The sequence below is a fragment of the Salmo trutta genome, chromosome 17 (genome assembly GCF_901001165.1).
Source record: "Salmo trutta chromosome 17, fSalTru1.1, whole genome shotgun sequence".
Lineage (NCBI taxonomy): Eukaryota > Metazoa > Chordata > Actinopteri > Salmoniformes > Salmonidae > Salmo > Salmo trutta.
This window is the reverse complement of record NC_042973.1, coordinates 35,358,232-35,378,391: the sequence shown is the minus strand read 5'-3', so window position 1 is coordinate 35,378,391 and position 20,160 is coordinate 35,358,232. Positions and strand designations below refer to the sequence as shown.

The 20,160-nt window shown below is 44.4% G+C and overlaps 1 non-coding gene across 1 annotated transcript; it reads left to right on the top strand.

The window, feature by feature from the left end:
• Window positions 1-19,763: 19,763 nt before the first annotated feature.
• trnaa-ugc (transfer RNA alanine (anticodon UGC)) lies at window positions 19,764-19,836 on the top strand. The gene has a single exon. It is a non-coding gene; the product is annotated as a tRNA-Ala (tRNA).
• Window positions 19,837-20,160: the final 324 nt, after the last annotated feature.

The window sequence follows — 20,160 nt, the reverse complement described above, 5'->3', positions numbered from 1 at the left end:
AAGGGGGTGCTGAAATAAAGCCGCATTTTGTTGGACAAGTTTTCCTTGTTGCTTTCGCTCTCCATTTCCATTGTGAGCGCAGGTCTTATCCAGTTCTATGCAGATGACTTGCAGATTACCAGGGTCTGGACTTAGCAGGCCGTAAAGCTTCTAAAGCGTCTTCAGATCAGGATGAAGACGATGTATCAGGCCCCTGTATCAGGCCCCTGTATCAGGCCCCTGTATCAGGCCCCTGTCTAAAGCAATGCAACAAAGAATCACACACAATGACTTCATGTAAAGACTCCCAACACATGCAGCTGATGTCTGGCTCTGCAAGGTGTCCCACCAGAAACCACATCATTTTCCCTACTCTCATTTGAGATAAGAATTTGAAATTTCAAGCCAATCTCACACTGTTTCCAACATGTTCTGTGAGCAAAGGGACAAAGTTCTTCCAATAGTCAAGCCCTATGATTGGTAATGATACATGTGAACATTCACTACCTCAGGCCAGTTTAGTATTAGGCGTATTACTCCCTGAAGAATGAAACATTTGTGTAGAGACGTTCACATCATGCATGTCGCATGCAGCATCAAAACACTCAACATGCAGCATGAGGGTTAGGGTTACAAGCCCCAGTCAAACGAGGTGTAACATCTCACTGGTCCTGTCTCTGCCAACAAACTGCCAACAGACAGTCAGAGAAAACACCATTACTTTTCTCCTCACCCCTCTGTCTTTGCTGCCTCCACTGGCATCATCATAAACAATGGGAGTTGAAATAAACCTTAAAATGTCTCATTACCCTACCTCCTGTCCCAGACCAAGGTGTGTTTGTGTGTGTGTGTGTGTGTGTGTGTGTGTGTGTGTGTGTGTGTGTGTGCTTGAGTGCAAGCATCCATGCGTGCTTATGTACAGACGTAGGATCTTAATTTGAGCCAGTTTACTACTGCAGGAACAGGAAATGTGACTTCTGTAAATTAAAGTTAACAGAAATGCTTTGTAGGGGTTGATACATTTTTCATTACGGTAAATCAAGTCTGACATTTAAAGTGGAAATTACAAACTTTAGAAGCCTTTTTCAACATTAAATACACTGCTGTGCAAAGAAGAGTGATCAAATAAAGATCCTACATCTGTATGTGAGTGCCTGTGTGCTTGTGTATGTGTGCATGTGTGTGTATGTCTATATTCCTATGTCTGGGTCGCAGCCAAGGCCCTGACTGACTGAGTGAGTGACTACTCAGGGCTTCTTCATAACTGCGTTAGTGTAATTCAGCCATCATAAATCACAGCAACAAGGTTAATCAGAAGCCTTAAGCCTCCGTCTCTTCTCTCTGGAACATTTCTCTCAGAGGTGAAGCTCAGGTAGCTGGGAGGAGAGAGAGAGAGAGGGAGAGAGAGAGAGGAGAATATGAGGAGAGATTGAGAGGAGAGAGACAGAGAAGGAGAGAGAGACAGAGGAGGAGAGCAGGTGAGGAGAAGAGAGAGTGAGGAGAAGAGAGAGAAAGAGAGCGAGCTAGAGAATGAGAGGGAGACTGAGAGGAGAGAGAGTGAGGAGGAGAGGAGAGAGAAAGAGAGAGAGACAGGGCTGGAGGTTAATCTGTTTCCTGCCCTTCATTCTATCTTTCTCTCTGTTTCTCACTGCTTGTCTCATTCTCATTTTCTCCCTCTCCTTTTCACTGTCTGTCTCTCTCTGTCAGGTGGTTTACTATAGGAGGCAGGCCATAACGCTGAAACTGGGTACTCAGTACAACCCTAACCCTAACCCAATACAGTACAGCCATATAAGATGGAGCAACATTCAAACTGCAGACCATTAAGAGGGGGACTCCCCTGTTAGCCCAGTCCTTATCGCAATGTTAGGAAACCCAGACGGGGCTTTACTGCGGTGCAGGGCTGTACTGTTTGCACAGTGTACAACTTCCCAGTCACTGCGGATTAGTCAAACAATACAACTCCCCCACACAACGCCATCCACCAGAAAACTCCACCCAAATGACTCTTTCTATGGCCTGTTATAAAGGCCTGAAGTATGAATGAGGGGCTCTGTTAGTGCGTCTGAAGATAACACACTCAAACACACACTCGCTCGATGCAAGGGGAAAGGACGCAGCAAAGCCATTCTGCCCCACGCCTGATCTGATTGGCTAGGAAATACTGGTCTTGTGTGATTGCTTGTCCCTGGTTGGCTGATTGGATAACTGACTGGGTCTGGTTTTACACCTGTCGAGCTGTGCTGTGAAGTGAGAGAAAGCGAGCGGGATAGAAAGGCCTGCTGCTCTGTGATTAAAGTTGACAGTTGAGTTGTGAGAGAGATTGGCCATTAATCCGTGACAATCTGCCAGGCTTCCACAGTCTGACTGACACAGACGGGGGGGTAACTTAACAAAGCGAGCAGTTAGTTCAATGACAATGACCAAATGACCTCTGACATAAATGGCAATAAGGTAGATCAGAAAATGTTGCCCCAAATATAAAGAATCAAATAGATGTATGTTTTATTAGCAGTGTATTTGTGGTGTTTCAAAGCTGTTTGGATGAAGGAGGGCGAGACAGAGGTAATTTATGAGGTAGAGACTTCATCAGTAGAATGAGGGTGCAGAGAAGCCCAGTCCAATAAAATGTAAAATCTTCCCCTCTAATCACAAAGTAAAAAAATAACACACCCATTGTGAAATGATTCATAATGTCTGCAAAACGTCAGTAACGTTTACTCAATTTTAAGTCATTCATTTACATTTTAAACACTCGTGTCGTCATCATGTTGATTATGTGGTTTCCTCTCTGAAAGGAAGGAGGAACTGTTGTGATTTAGTGGTGAGTAATGAGTGATTCTGCTGAACTCCTTCGTATCCTTGTTGTCTGTTCTGGCACATCCAGCGGGTTTCAACTGATCCAAAAGTGATTCTTTGCACATTTTTGATACAAGTATGTCAATATTCCCTAGCTATTGATCTGACAATAGCACAAAATGGCAACCTACTGGAGGAAATGTAATGAAATGAACACACAATTCATTTCACCAACATACAGAGCATCACCTGGCTGAGGAGAACTGTGACTGCAGTGTCATCAACCAATAACCCTTTCCCCTCCACCAACCAGCAGCCAGGGGGCAGTGACTGTGGCCTGGGTTTAATGTAAACAAGCATGCTGTGGGGTTGTGTTTACAAATGGGGGCATGTGGGGCATGTGGGGGGGGGGTTTGGAAGTGGGTGAGGAACCAAGAGGGATGAAAAGGTGAGGGAATAAGACAGTGGGGTGGTTTTGGAGAGGTGTAGAGTGGGAGGTGGGGGAGTAATGGAGTAGGGAGAGAAGCCATGAACGGGGAGTGAATGAGGGAGTAAGAGGACATTGATTTGGGAGGGGGAAGGATTATAAAAGGGGAGAGGAGCCAAAGGGGGAAGGTTGGGTTTGGAGGGGAGTGGAAAGGGGGAGTGTTTTTAAGCGACGACGGTAACGCGGCGGCAGCAGGAATGTTTAATTAAATGTTGGAAGGGACTCTGGGTGCTCCTGCTCTAAACTGCCCTACAGATGAATGGAAGGATTAACTAACACCACGACCAGGCCTGTGGCTAGAGCACGCTCATTACTGCAGAATAGAGAGAAAGAGAGAGAGAGGCAGGAGGAAGAGAGGCAGGATGACTGGAAAAGAGTTGAATGAAGATGGAGACAGGGAAAGGGGGAGGATGATTGGCAGACAGATATAGAAAGAGAGGGAGAAGGAGAAAGGATGGACAGCTGAAGGAGCAGGGGGAGAGAGAGAGAGAGCAAGAGACAGAGAGATAGGAGCTGGCAGGGCTTAGACTGAAAGATTACAGATACTCAATGAAAGCTGGACACACTCCGTAGGGGCACACACACTCTACCCTGTGCCGTGTCCGCATTACAGCCACGGCAAATCTGACTGCGGTCAGTGTCAACAGCCAAGACAGAGGATTCACAGAGGATTCACAGAGGATTCACGGAGGATTCACAGTGGGCAGTTTGCTCAACCTGCTGGCTGGGCTTCTTGACCCTGTTGTGCCACGGAGCCAATACACACAACCACTTCAATACTATGTTGGGAGGAGTGTAGTGTTTGGGTATACTTGTGCTTAAATGCAAGTGCAGCACAAATATGAACATGAACCCTTCCTCCATTCAGCTACTGGGAATTACACAGTGTACATACAAACAATATGTGCTGTAAGTGTAACGCAAATATCAACACACCAAATGGACTTAGGAGGAAATGGGAACGCAAAGGAGAACAATATGAATGCATGATAGTGACAAATAGTCCACAGGAAACGCATTGTGAAATGTCTGGGATATTTGAGGAAGTGGTGATATTGTTTTTAATGTGTGTGGACCATTCAGAGGTAAATTATAGACAGCTACTGTAGATCTGTGGTTACAATGTGAAGGAATATAGTCTTGTCCAAGAAGACAAGAGCTCCCATAAAGTTTCTATTGATTCTGTCTCTAATCCAGTCTCAAGATTAAACATTAAATGGGGTTAGGTTTAGAGTTAGGATTAGCCCCAACCTAACCTTAGCTTCTTGTCCACATTCTGGTCCAACCCTAACCATAGCCCCAACCACAACCCTAACCCTAATCCTAACCCGGGCTTCATGTCCACATCCTGGTCCAACCCTAACCATAGCCCCAACCACAACCCTAACCCTAATCCTAACCCGGGCTTCATGTCCACATCCTGGTCCAACCCTAACCATAGCCCCAACCACAACCCTAACCTTAGCTTCTTGTCCACATCCCAGTTCAACCCTTACCAATAATACATTTCAGTTACAGCAGTAAGAGATGAGATCAAATTAGTATCAATGAATGAAACCCAAAGGACAGGAAATAAGGAAAGCTGTAGCCATGTTGGCGTCAGACAATTAATATTGACCTCCGCAGCAAACAGAAAGACAGACAGAAAGCCACAGAGGCCCGAGAGGCACGTCTCCCACCCATCACTCCACGTCAGAGGTACAGCCAGAGGTACAGCTCAGCCTACAAACTGGTATCTATGTTGACCTTCCTCCACATCAAAGCCATGGGCATCATAAGATAGACAATTGCAAGGTGTTCTCTGTGTGAACTGCCTGTCCACACAACAGGTTCAACACTGAGGGGGAGGTATATTGCCAGGGAACTTGTGTCCTTAGTTAATAAGTGACAGTCTGTTTGGCGACGAGGGCGGAGATTCTGGTCTGATTCAACTTCCCACACTTATCCTTCTGTGGTATTCTTCCACAGCCCAGAAGTGAAGCAAAGCAACTGCAGCTTACAACATCTTCATGCACTGTTCTATTATAACAATGCAAAATATAAACATACAGTAGACACATGAAGTGTATCAATCTGTGTTGGTGTCATCACTCACTTTACAATATTATTGGACTAATAATAGGGAGTGATTATACTAATAACCTGTTTATCACTAGTATCACTAGTGTCCTCAAAACGTTTTACAGCTGCACCATCGAGAGCATCCTGACTGGTTGCATCACTGTCTGGTATGACAACTGATCGGGCTCCGACTGAAAGGCACTACAGAAAGGGTAGTGTGTCCGGCCCAGTGCATCACCGGGGCCAAACTTCCTGCCATCCAGGACCTCTACACCAGGCGGTGTCAAAGGAAGGCCCTAAAAATTTTAAGACTCCAGCCACCATAGTCATAGACTGTTCTCTCTGCTACCGCACGGCTAGTTGTACCGGAGCACCAAGGCTAGGTCCAAGAGGCTTCTAAACAGCTTCTACCCCCAAGCTATAAAACTCCTGAACAGCTAATCAAATGGCTACCCAGACTATTTGCATTGCTCCCCCCCATCCCCTCTACGCTGCTGCAACTCTCTGTTATTATCTATGCAGTCACATGAATAACTCTACCTACAGTTGAAGTCACAAGTTTATATACAACTTAGCCAAATACATTTATACTCAGTTTTTGACAATTTCTGACATTTAATCCCAGTAAAAATTCCATGTTTTAGGTCAGTTAGGATCACCACTTTATTTTAAGAATGTGAAATGTAAGAATAATGGTAGAGAATGATTTAATTCAGCTTTTATTAATTTTATCACATTCCCTGTGGGTCAGAAGTTTACATACACTCAATTAGTATTTAGTTGCATTGCTTTTCAATTGTTTAACTTGGGTCAAACGTTTTGGGTAGCCTTCCACAAGCTTCCCACAACAAGTTGGGTGAATTTTGGCCCATTCCTCCTGTCAGAGCTAGTGTAACTGAGTCAGGTTTGTAGGCACACTTCCAAAATTTGTAGCAAAATGGCTTAAGGTCAACAAAGTCAAGGTATTGGAGTGGCCATCACAAAGCCCTGACGTCAATCCCATAGAAAATTTGTGTGCAGAACTGAAAAAGCGTGTTCGAGCAAGGAGGCCTACAAACCTGACTCAGTTACACCAGCTCTATCAGGAGGAATGGGCCACAATTCTTATTGTGGGAAGCTTGTGGAAGGCTACCAGAAACATTTGACCCAAGTTAAACAATTTAAAGGCAATGCTACCAAATACTAATTGAGTATATGTAAACTTTTGACCAACTGGGAATGTGATGAAAGAAATGAAAGCTGAAATAAATAATTCTCTCTACTATTATTCTGACATTTCACATTCTTAAAATAAAGTGGTGATCCTAACTGACCAAAGAAAGGGATTTTTTTACTGGGATTAAATGTCAGGAATTGTGAAAAACTGAGTTTAAATGTATTTGGCTAAGGTGTATGTAAACTTCTGACTTCAACTGTACATATTACCTCAATTACCTCGACACCGGTGCCCCCGCACATTGACTCTGTACCGGTGCCCCCTGTATATAACCCCGCTATTGTTATTTACTGCTGCTCTTTAATTATTTGTTATCTCTTACTTTTTGGGGGGTATTTTCTTAAAACTGCATTGTTGGTTAAGGGCTTGTAAAGCAAGCATTTCACTGTAAGGTCTACACCTGTTGTATTTGGCGCATTTGACAAATACCATTTGATTTGATTATCAGTTTCATAGCTGGCAGAATGATGCCACTGGAATATAAGCAGCAGCTCTGCTCTTGTTCACATGTCCACACTTGAACTGCATCCCTACGGGAATACATCCCTATGGGAATGTGTGTGTGTGTGTGTGCATGCACTGGTGAGTGCGTGTGGTTGTGAGAGTGCATGTGGAAACCTCTGTGTACGCCTTCTCACAAGTGTGTGTGTGTTAGAGGGATGCCATTTGGGATTTGGATCTGCTGGTGCATTAATGAGTGCTGGTTCATTAATGAGTAACACGCACCCCTCATCTCCAACAATAACCCCTCTGCCCACACTCCCACCCCCTTACCCCCCCAGCCAAAAACACCCCCTCCAAGCACACCCACCATCCCCCTTTCGCTGTCCCCTCCTCTCTCTCTCTGTCTCTCTGTCTCTCTCTCCTCCTCTGTCTCCCTCTCTGTCTCTCTCTCTTCTCCTCCTCACTCTCTTCTCCTCCTCTGTCTCTCTTCTCCTCCTCACTCTCTTCTCCTCCTCTGTCTCTCTTCTCCTCCTCACTCTCTTCTCCTCCTCTGTCTCTCTTCTCCTCCTCACTCTCTTCTCCTCCTCACTCTCTTCTCCTCCTCTGTCTCTCTTCTCCTTCTCTGTCTCCCTCTCTGTCTCTGTCTCTCTTCTCCTCCTCTGTCTCTCTTCTCCTCCTCTGTCTCTCTTCTCCTCCTCTGTCTCTCTTCTCCTCCTCACTCTCTTCTCCTACTCTGTCTCCCTCTCCTTCTCTGTCTCTCTCTCCTCTCAATCTCTTCTCATATTCTCCTCTCTCTCTCTCTCTCTCTCTCTCTCTCTCTCTCTCTCTCTCTCTCCTCTGACATTTCCAGTCTCAGTTCTTTGCCAGAGGAGGAACTTCTTCATTTGGAGTGTGAGACAATGCGGCAGGCCCTGTGTCTTTGTGCTCCTGACATCCCTCCGAGCCACAATATGGCCCCGTCAGGGATCACTGAGGACACACAATGGCCATTACCCATGGGGCCGAGCAGCAGGGCCTCAGGGACGGGGCCCGGGTGGACAGCTTCCAGACTGCTGGGTGTCTGGGGCCACACTGGGAGAGGAGAGAGGGATGGAAGGAGGAGAGGAGAGGGGGATGAAGGGAGGAGAGAGGATGAGAGATATGGAGTGAGGAAAGGAGAAGAGAGAGATTGAGGGAGGAAGGAAGGAGAGGAGAAAGAGAAGAGGAGATATGAAAAAGAGTAGAGGGGAAAATGGGAAGAAAGTTGAGAGTCGAGGGCAAAGTCGTAGGAGAGAGAGAGACAGACAGAGTATGGGTGAGGGATAGAACACTGGAACCTTTGCCATAGGGAGAGAGTTAGGTTTTGGGGGGGACTAGTAGGGAGGACATGGGTTTTAGGTTAGATCTCTCTGGGGAGACGAGGGGGGGGATAATGGATGATGCTGTTTGTCTTGGAGCTGAACTTGGTTGCCTGATCACACAGGCAGAAGGGGAATGCAGGCAGGCATTGAGCAAACAGCCTGAAGAAAGGACCTGTTCCTCCCTGGCTGCTGCTGCCCTGACCTCAAGGCCCAGGCCACACTGGCTGGACACAGAGGGTGGACAGAGACAGACAAAGGCTGAACAGGAGGGCCCGAGGGGATGAACCAGGGGGCCATGGTGGGACAGAAGGGGGTGGACGTGGGTCATTGAGTGAGACTGAACTTAACCATCAGTCTCCCATGAGAATCTCCCTCAGCTTGATGCTCTGTCACTCTCTGTCACTGTTCTCACCGTTTAGAAGACAACATAGCAATACCCCATCAGCTCCACCAATGCTATGTGACTAAACAAACTACCATACCTATGCAAAGTGGACCACAAGGAGATAACTTTAATATTCATGCCTTTTGTGTTGTAATGCTAAACCAATTAATCCCAATGTCAACATAGCTTTATTTTATTAAAGGCCTTCTTCTCAGTTGAGAGGACACAGGCCAATTAGTAGGAAGTCCTCAACCACAGCATCTGAGGCATTCCTGCAGCTCCTGTCCAAACGTTTGCTCTCACCTTATTGAGGGGTCAGTCCCAACATGATTATCTGGGTCACTGCTCACCTATTCCGGGCCAGCGCTGACAGGGACATGCATCAGGCCCCTGGTAGGAAGGAGAGTAGGGGAGATAAAAGTGCTGTTAAGGTGGGTTTTTAGGAGTGTCCCAAATGGCACCCTATACCCTATATCAAGGGTATCAAACTCATTCCGCGGAGGGACGACTGTCTGCGGGTTTTTGGTTTTTCCTTTCAATTAGGACCTACAGTAGACAACCAGGCGAGGGGAGTTCATTACTAATTAGTGACTTTCATTCATCAATCAAGTACAGAGAAGGAGCGAAAACCCGCGGACACTCGACCCTCCGTGGAATGAGTTTGACACGTGCCCTATATAGAGCACTATGAAGGGAATAGGGTGCCATTTGGGATACAAAGACTGTGTACAGGAGAGGGAGGAAGTTTCTTTACATTCCACTCCCTCTCACTGTTCCTGTTTCTGTTACTGTTCCACCATGCTGCAGTGATAATGGACATCTTATCTATCTGGAGGCTACACTTCTCACTGGCCTGCACTTCTTCAGTGGACCGGCTGCACTAGCTCATTTTCCCCTTTTCTCACAGTGGAGGGGTGAACATTGACAGATGGCCCTCTCTCGCTTTCATTCTCTCGCATCTTTCATTCTCTCACTGTCTGGCTCTTATTGTCTCTCTCTCACTCACTTTCTCACTCACACTCACTTTCTCACTCACTCACTCTCTCAAGTTTCTCTGAAGGATTCAAAACTTTATCATGACAGAAGTTATCGTTTAGCATTGAAAGTTCTCTCATCTCTTATTGTAAAATAACTTTTACATCCATTCTGAAGGAAGGATGGGAGGGTGTATAGGGGGGAGGATAGGGGAGACCAATGTGTAGAAGGAGGGGAGGGAGGGGAGAGAGAGGAGCGAGATGGAGGTGAAGGAGAGAGGAGAATGACCTAACAGGCAGGAGAAGTTGGAGAAAGAGAGAGGAAAATAGGAATTGACATTCCGCAAGCCCCTGTTCCCTCACAAACTCCCTTCTTTCCCCTATTCTCCCTCCCTCCCTCTCTCTCTCTCTCTCTCTCTCCCCCTCTCCCTCTCTTCCTCCGCCACTCCTGTCCTCTCTATGTTTCTCTGCACCCTGGGTGCTTTCATAGTTGTATTTAGTGTTGAAGCCTGTGGATGCTGCAGCCATGCAGAGTTGAATGGAAAGACACAACATGTGGCCTGCCCCCAACCAAAACGCACCATCTGGCCTGTCCACGCCAAGGTAGGAGACCCGGGCCCCACGTATAGGCACCGAGCAGGGGACAGAACAGATGTGTGACCAAAATATTCACACACACAGAAACACACTAACTCACTGAGGCATGCACACACACACATACACAACATGCATGATCAAATGCGGGGCCCCTCATACACATGCAAACTCATACCAGGACATCCATACATGCAAACCCTCATCCACATTAACATGCATAAGTATCAGAGGATAGGGCACAGAAATCATATTGCTACCCAAAGAATACACAGGGTGCACTGGGGAGATGTGTGCTTCACTGGCGTGCTGTTGATGGACAAACAGTACATGTGATAACATTGCATGTGTACACACAGCAAAATATCATTATCCATCAGGGATGTGATAGAAGGATCTGTTTCTCTGTGTTACAAAACCTTTTGATCCAACCCCTGGTCAGGGGTAATCCCCGTACCTAGCCACAGAATTCTGCTATTCCGTGAGAGCTGAACGGCCATAAGCATGGTGACCTTTTGGGGTCAGAAAATCATTTGTGTCCCATCCATGGTCTGTGTGTTCTGTGGCATATAATTGACATTTAATGAAGACAGGTCCAGGCATGGGGCCGCAAGGCGATAGAGAGAGGGGTGAGGGGTGGAGGGGGAGAGGGGAGAGAAGGGGAAAAGAGTGTAGAGAGAGAAAGTAAAGCCGAGAAGAACAGACGCTGAGGACGAACAGCCTGTTGAGTCACTGCCAGCCCCATCTGTCTACTATTTCACATCAGCACCATCAAAAACACACAGAGGGGGAGGTGTGTGTGTGTGTGTGTGTGTGTGTGTGTGTGTGTGTGTGTGTGTGTGTGTGTGTGTGTGTGTGTGTGTGTGTGTGTGTGTGTGTGTGTGTGTGTGTGTGTGTGTGTGCGTGCGTGCGTGCGTGTGTGTACGTGTATCACTTTCCTGACATTCCAATAGGAACACATTCAGCACAAAATAGGAGGACACTTTTACATTTGTATTACATTTTGATTGTTCTGTTTTAAAAAATGTATCCCGTTCTCTGGTCGTACACCGGGTATGGCTGAGTAGTCCTCTTCCCTTCCTGACAAGGAGTACAGTAGCTGTGTTATTCCTAGGAGAACCCAACGGAAGTTGGACTGACTTCAAAGTCTAGGCTTGGGGAAAACCAAGCTGCTCTATGGTACTCCACAACTAGAGACAACTCTACAGTGTGTGGCGAGAGGTTAGCCACTGTGGATGGAGCATTGGGATACCCACAGTACAGCGGCTTTAACTTAGATTTAGAGGATGTTACTGTGTGAAAATAGAGGTTTAAAAACAGTGCTAAAGGATTCAGTCTGAAACTGCGCCATGGCTCGCTTGAAATTTAAAGCCAATTTCCAATTGAGCCAAAATGAGCGATCTCCTCAATCACGGTAACATTGCCTTTAAAGTCGCATTACAAGCAAGATTGTAAACACATTGTGGTTGGGATTTTCAAGTTGTTATTTTCAGAAATACAATTCCAATTCAACTCTCACCTTCAGTCTTCAGTCATAAGGAATTCCGTTTTGGCAACACAATATCAGCACTCCCTCATGTTTACACCATGGCCCCACTGTCCGCTGAATGCCAACACTTCTCAATATGTCAAACTTTAACTAAAGTTCAGCCATAGTATCGTAAAGAATCAGTGGTGAGCTCCAGCTATCTTCATGGCGGCAGAGATTCCACCATAATGTGTTTGCTTATGCCCTGATGAGATAGCACAGGTAGTGTAAAGATATGATATAGTGCTTTATAAAGTATTCACACCCATTGACTTTTTCCACATTTTGTAACAGCCTGAATTTAAAATGGTTTAAATTGACATTTTGTGTCACTGGGCTACACAAAATACCCCATAATGTCAAAGTGGAATTATGTTCTTCAAAAGTTTTACAAATTAATAAAAAATGTCTTGAGTCAATAACTACTCAACCCCTTTGTTATGGCAAGCCTAAATATGTTCAGGAGTAAAAATGTGCTTAACAAGTCACATAATTAGTTTCTTCGACTCACTCTATGTGAAATAATATGTTTAACATGATTTTTTAAGGACTGCCTCATCTCTGTACCCCACATATACAATTATATGTAAGGTCCCTCAGTCAAGCAGTGAATTTTGTATACAGATTCAACCAGGGACCAGGGAAGTTTTCCAATGCTTCGCAAAGAAGGGCATCTATTGGTAAATTGGTCAACAACAACAAAAAAATCTGACATTGAATATCCCTTTGAGCATGGTAAAGTTATTAACTACACTTTGGATGGTGTATCAATATACCTAGTCACTACAACGATACAGGCGTCCTTCCTATGTCAGTTGTCAGAGAGGAAGGAAACCACTAGGGATTTCCCCATGAGGCCAATGGTGACATTAAAACAGTTACTGTGTTTAATGGCTGTGATAGGAGAAAACTGAGGATGGATCAGCAACGTTGTAGTTACTCCACAATTGTTACGACTTCTGCCGAAGTTGTTTCCTCTCCTTGTTCGAGCGGTGTTCGGCGGTCGGCGTTGCCGGTCTTCTAGCCATCATCAATCCACTTTTCATTTTCCATTTGTTTTGTCTTGTCTTCACACACACCTGGTTTCAATTCCATCATTACATGTTGTGTATTTAACCCTCTGTTCCCCACATGTCCCTGTCCGGAAATGTTTATTGTAGTGCTTGTGCACGTTATGCTGGTGTGTAACGGGTTTTGTTTACCCATTGATTTATTGTTCTGTTAACGGTGGTTTTATTTATTAAACTGCGCCATTGTAAATCAGTTTTTGCTCTCCTGCACCTGACTTCTCTACCGCCAGAACGCACCCCCTACAGAATTCCGGACCAAACTTATGGAGTCAGCAGGAGCAGGTACCCCGGGTATAGGGGTGGAGGAGCGCGTCCGGGAGCACGCAGCAATGCTCCACCATCTTGGCACCACCATGGACCGCGTTGTCCAGACAATGGACCGCTGGGAGAGACAGGGAGTTCTCCCAGCGCCTCCACCAGCACAACCGGGGTCTCCACTATGCGCCCCTCCTTCTCCTGGTCCCAGTGGGATTCGTCTCTCCCTTCCCCAGGAATACGATGGGACGGCTGCGAACTGCCAGGGATTCCTGTTGCAGCTGGACTTATGCCTGGCAACCGTCCAACCGGCTCCTTCGGGCCGTGAGAGGGTGTCCGCCCTCGTCTCGTGCCTAACCGGGAAAGCCCTGGAGTGGGCCAACGCCGTGTGGAGAGAGGGAGATGCAGCATTGGACCAGTTTGAGGAGTTCACCCGCCGCTTCCGGACAGTCTTTGACACCCGCAAGAGGGTAGAGCGGTGGGTGAACGCCTCTTCCATCTGAGGCAGGGGACGAGGAGCGCCCAGGAGTTCGCCCTGGAGTTTCGGACCCTGGCTGCTGGCGCGGGATGGAACGACAGGGCCCTGATCGACCATTCTGCGCAAGGACGTCTGTCGGGAGTTGGCCTGCAGAGACACCACCCTCACGTTCGACCAGCTAGTGGACCTGTCCGCCCCGCTGGATAACCTGCTGGCTACCCGTGGACGTTCAGATCGGGGTCTGGTGGTTCCATCCCCCCGCACCCCCTCTCCAATACTCATGGAGCAGGGAGGGCGGTGCGCAGGGAGACCGGAGGGGGTTCCAGCTCGTGCACCATCTGTGGCCGCAGAGGTCACACGGCCGGTCGGTGCCGGGTTGGTTCCTCTAGGTATCGAGGCAGCCGGCAGGGCACTCTGGCGTCACCCCAGGTGAGCCGGCACCATTCTCACCCAGAGCCCTCTGTTGCACATGTGTTTGTGTATGTCACTTTTCCTGAGTTCTCGACCCGAAACCTGCCCCTCCGCCTGCCCTGCTGGAAGCTGGGTCCGTGGTTTGTGGGGCCATTTAAAGTCCTGAGGAGAGTGAACGAGGTTTGTTATAGGTTACAGGTTACAACACAAGGCCAAACATACACTGGAGTTGCTTACCAAGAAGACAGTGAATGTTCCTGAGTGGCCGAATTACAGATTTGACTCAAATCTACTGGAAAATCTTTGACAATACCTGAGAATGGTTGTCTATCAATGATCAACAATCAATTTGAGAGAGAAAAGAATTATGAGAAAATGTTGCACAATCCAGGTGTGGAAAGCTCTTAGTGACTTACCCAGAAAGACTCACAGCTGTAATCGCTGCCAAAGGTTCTTCTACAAATTATTGACTCAGGGTTGTGAATATTTATGTAAATGAGATATTTCTGTATTTCATTTTCAATAAATGTCCCAAAAATTTGAAAAACATGTCTTCACATTGTCATTATGGGATATTGAGTGTAGAAGGGTAACAAAAAATATATATTTGATCATTTTTGAATTCAGGCTGTAGCACAACAAAATGTGGAATAAGTCAAGGGGTATGAAAACTCTCTGAATGCAGTGTATGAGTGATATCTGGTTCTGGGGAGAAAGTCTATGAAAACAGGTTTTTAGTGCTGAAAATGGCCTCATATGCTATATACTTAGAAATTAGTATATCTAGTTGATGTACTTAAGTGGACATAAATATGTTATGTGTATGATACACAGCATAAGCGATAAGGCTTGTTACAGTAGGCTAAAGTGCAGGTTGTTACCCTGCTTTGTGCTCCGGGGTCTCAGGAAAGGTCCTTCTGTACTGTGAGAGGAGTGCTAGGCAGGGCAGGGCGAGGATACACGTGGTGTCACTTTGCTGAGACAATCATCCAGGAAGACCAGAGTTAACTGCATGTTATACTAAGCACACAGCTAGATAACTGTGGTGTATATGACGTTGCACGTCGATTGCTGCATCGGAATTGTATCTAAGATGAAGCTAAAGCAGAGTCAGGTGAAATGACTTTGCAAGACCGTTTATTCCTATGCTCTACATTTTCAGGAGATGTAGACAGTTAGTTTAATCAGAACAACAGTTTTCAGCTGTGCTAACATAATTGCAAAAGGGTTTTCTAATCATCAATTAGCTTTTTAAAATGATAAACTTGGATTAACTAACACAAAGTGTCATTGGAAGACAGGAGTGATGGTTGCTGATAATGGGCCTCTGTACGCCTATGTAGATGTTCCATTAAAAATCAGCCGTTTCCAGCTACAATAGTAATTTACAACATTAACAATGTCTACACTGTATTTCTGATCAATTTGATGTTATTTTAATGGACAAAAATGTGCTTTTCTTTCAAAAACAAGGACATTTCTAAGTGACCCCAAACTTTTGAATGGTAGTGTATTTTTTGACATCACGTTCAGTGGGACATGTTCTAGGTCTGCTGATTATGTACCACTACGTGCGGTCATGGGGTCCAACAAAGTTCTGGCAGTGTCAGAAATGTTGAGCCTTTATCGTGTAGTGCGGCTGGTGTTACGAGAAGATCCCAGTGACTGACCAATAGGATTATTGTAAAAGCAGTGGTGAAAGTAGATTTAATTTCTTACCGGTACGGGACCCCCAAGTGCGCGCACACATTTTTTTTAATACTACAAAAATGACAGGGTAGCCTACTCTGCTGACACTGACAAACAGATCCATAAAAACAAAGTTGTCTGATCCATATAATCCGCCTACTGAAAGGGGAGACACAAATACAATATGACGTTCATCTGGAGGAAGGATATTATTGTCCAAAAACAAACAAAAGTGGCACTGACCAAATGACAGTGAATATGTACACTGACCCAATGATAATGACAGTGAATATGTACACTGACCCAATGATAATGACAGTGAATATGCACAATGACCCAATGATAATGACAGTGAATATGCACACTGACCCAATGATAATGACAGTGAATATGTACACTGACCCAATGATAATGACAGTGAATATGCACAATGACCCAATGATAATGACAGTGAATATGCACACTGACCCAATGATAATGACAGTGAATATGTACACTGACCCAATGATAATGACAGTGAATATGTACGCTGACCCAATGATAATGTTAGCTACCGTTATTTGGTGTTGGTATTTGCAGCGTGCGCTGCTCAAATTGCGGGCCTTTCTGACTGTAGGCTATCACTTGTTAAACAATCCACAGTTGTTTTTTTGAGAAGAAGCTAATGATCATCTGTGGCCAAATCCTGCTTTCTGGTGTAGTAGCCTATTTTGATGATTTAATGTATTTCTTTATAGACATGAGTAAGCTAATTAGGCTATATAATTGTGGCAATTTAATTAAATTTACTTTAGGGAAAGCTTAGCTTCCTCTAGCCTTATGGACAGGCCGCCTATGCCTTTTAATGTGGCATAAACACAACCAGTCATGATGTTTTCATCTGATTGTCAAACAATCACTTAATAAAGGCACTTCTGTAGGCTATCCGTGCACATTCGTCCACTCACAAAATAATTTCAGCGTCCAAACCTCAACAGTGCGCTGTCCACCCGCAATTTGACGACTGGAAAGAGACATCTGTTACAAAACACTAACGTGTACTGTAATGATATTCTGCGATTGTCATTAGGCCTACACTTGTAGCCTGAACTGATGCATCCACTGTTGGTCTCTGCCTAGTCCAGGGGCATCTCATCCACTCATCTCCTCTCTGCCTTGACAAAATGTAAGTGTTTTCAACAAACCATAACACAATTTGGAGGGTATACCACCCAGTTTCCGGTCAATTCGCAAATGTTTTATGTGGTTGACATGCAGTAATATTAAATAATGGTATAATAGCCTATAGTTTTTTGTATTAACTGTGATTTGCTCTTTGTTTTACCGGTATGACGTACCCCCACTATATATTTTGCCGGGATGCCGTACCGGACCGCCTTACTTTCACCCCGGTGAAAAGTCAAATTAATATCATAGTTAGATTTAAACATATGCTTTGCAAGAAGAACGATTTCCCTAATAATGTTGTTTACGTGACACATCTGAAATCAAGCTACCTGATGGGATTTTGATAAATGTACAAAATCATCAATCAAAATAAATGTTCTACCACAGTGACCATGTTATTTTTGGGAAGCCTATTGGATTCAGGGTTTGGACATAAAAAGTTTGTATGTGAAAACTATTTCTAAGATGCATACTTTCAGTTTCTGAACTCACTTCACTCGAACATAAGCATAGAAGGAGGCTTGAGCTGCTGATAGTGCTGAGCGATTAGTACTTTTTGAGGTGGGTTCAATTTCTCTTCAACTAAAAATATCCTGGTTTTGTCACGACTCAGGATATGTCCCAGATACAGACACAGGAGGAGGAAAGTTTGGTTCTCAGAATATTTATTATAAACAAAGGGGCAGGCAAAGGGCATGTCGAGGGCAGGCAGAGGTTCATAACCCAAGGCAGAGTCAATCAGGGACAAAACGGCAGGTAGGCTCAGGACAGGCAGAAAGGTCAGATCCTGGAAGACTAGAATACAAGAACTAGAGAAACGGCTAAAGACGCTGGTAAGACCTGACAAAACAAGACGCACTGGCAACAGACAAACAGAAAATGCAGGTATAAATACACAGGGGATAATATGGAAAATGAGAGACACCTGGTGAGGGGTGGAGACAGGCAGGTGAAACAGATCATGGTGTGACAGGTTTTCGATTTAGGATTTTATTATTTTCTTTTAACATTAAATGTATAATTGAATAATGACAAAAGTATTTTTATGGAAATTCCAAAGCCAAAAATAGTGAACGTTCAATTGCCAAAACATAGAAAATATTCCATTGTCTCTGTCAGATCCACATCAGTAGAAATAAAATATTTCAGTTGTGCATATTACTTCGTTTTTATTTGATGACTTTATACTTTTTAATTTCTTAAAGTAATCATCTCATCTCTGCTCAGGCAGTAGCAGCCAGCCAGTCGGACCATCTAACGTTATCTCCATGCTGTACTGTCTTTAGTCATCCTATTTAGCTAGGCTAGCCTGCCTAAATATGCTGCAGAGCTATCTGAATAACTAATTTTACTAGTTCTACAAGGTAGATAAGGCATACTTTCACGAACGGTCATTATTCATCTCATCGTGTACATTCCTCTCTCATGCGGTCTTTGTGGTCTGTATGTACAGTATCTAGCCCAAGGGTCTACAACAGGTCAAGTCACGAACTACCAGAAGCATGCAGACCACCTATGTGTAGCTCGCCAAACAATTCTGAATCTTCATGAAATTTTCACGTGTTCCACTGCAAACTGTCATAAACAAATCTCACAAGTATCAGATATCGCAAGCTCCCAGCTACAATATAATCAATGCAACATTGACATTATCCGACCCTGGTTAGCCACTATTGGCTTAAAAAGCCAAACCTAACACAATATATGCCAATTCATTTTATGCAATATTTCCCCTGTCTGTCTGTGTGTTTGTCTATCACTCTGTGTGTAGTCAGTTGATGTGATAACTTTCTTGTGGGATGACAGAAATACTTTCTCCAAAACCTTATCAAATAAATGTTAACTGCAAAGTTGATTTACCTGGCAGAAGTAGATAATCAGTAAGTATATCATTTGTAGCTATTATTTGTTATTTGCAAACCTTGCCATGAAATGAGCAGCAGCAGTACAGAACCAGCTAGATTTGCAATTAAAGGGCCAGATGAGCAATTAAAGAGGAATTACACAAAAAACATGTGTTTCTTCCAGACCAAGTAAAAAGGGTATTCAGGTGTGATTTAAGCATTGACATGGACTCAGAACATTGAATTTCATTGTTTCACTATGAGCAATTGTAATTCTGAGAGTGAAAATAAATAAATCATCTAAAACCAGAAAAAATAAAACTGAGAAAACATAATTTGGGAAAATATAAAACATAATTTGGTTTGCAAAAATCAAATATTTTATAGGGTCCCCCTTAGAGTTGATTATTAACCATTATTTTACCAGGTATATTGACAGAAAACATAGTGCACAACTTTCTCTAGTACACACAGGACCCAGGGAAGAGTTGCAGGGGAGAGGAGAAGAAAATAATGTGCCTATTTGAAAGCTATGAAAAAATAGAAGTTTGCGACGTTTCATTTTTTTTTAAAGTAGCTCTCATGCTAGAAAAGGTTGGAGACTCCTGATCTAACCTAAAGTTCAGGTGTAAAAGTGTATTCGTCTCTGTTCGAGCTGTAAAGAACAGGCACATTTGATTATGGTCATAGGAGTTAATTACCATGTTCCTACCCTGAACTAGGTTGAATATTTGCTTAATGAAAACTACAACTCCCTTCAGTCCAGCGTTCCACATAGTTCTTGACTTGATTTCTCTCGTGAATGATTTGATTTCGATTTGAACAGATGTTGGCCAATTAGTTGTTTAATAACTGAAAAAAATACTATATTTAGCTGCTGGTGCTGGCACATGCACAGATAAAATACACCGCTGCAGTTGATGTAGCCTACGTCGGCTGACGAAGCCTCGCAATCCAATCACAGAATGTGACGACAAAACTAAAACAATCTGGCCAGGTTGATATCAAGATTTTCATTGGGTAACTTCGCACAGTGTGACATGTCCCCGTAGCTCAGTTGGTAGAGCATGGTGTTTGCAACACCAGGGTTGTGGGTTCGATTCCCACGGGGGGCCAAGTACGAAGAAAAAAAAAATGTATGAAATTAAAAATGAAATGTATGCATTCACTACTGTAAGTCGCTCTGGATAAGAGCGTCTGCTAAATGACTAAAATGTAAAATGTAATTACCGTAAAAGACTGAATTCGACACACGGTGTGGGAAGGCCTTTAGACAGATCAAAAATCTGTAACGTATTTATCGGAAGTATGGCATTCATTTTCATATTAATGAAAAAATGCCTGCTAATGTTAGCAGTTGCACTTATGCACAAAACATCAGCCCAGGGCTCAATACGCAATACGTTGTAGAGAGAACAGTCTATGAATGGGGTAGCTGT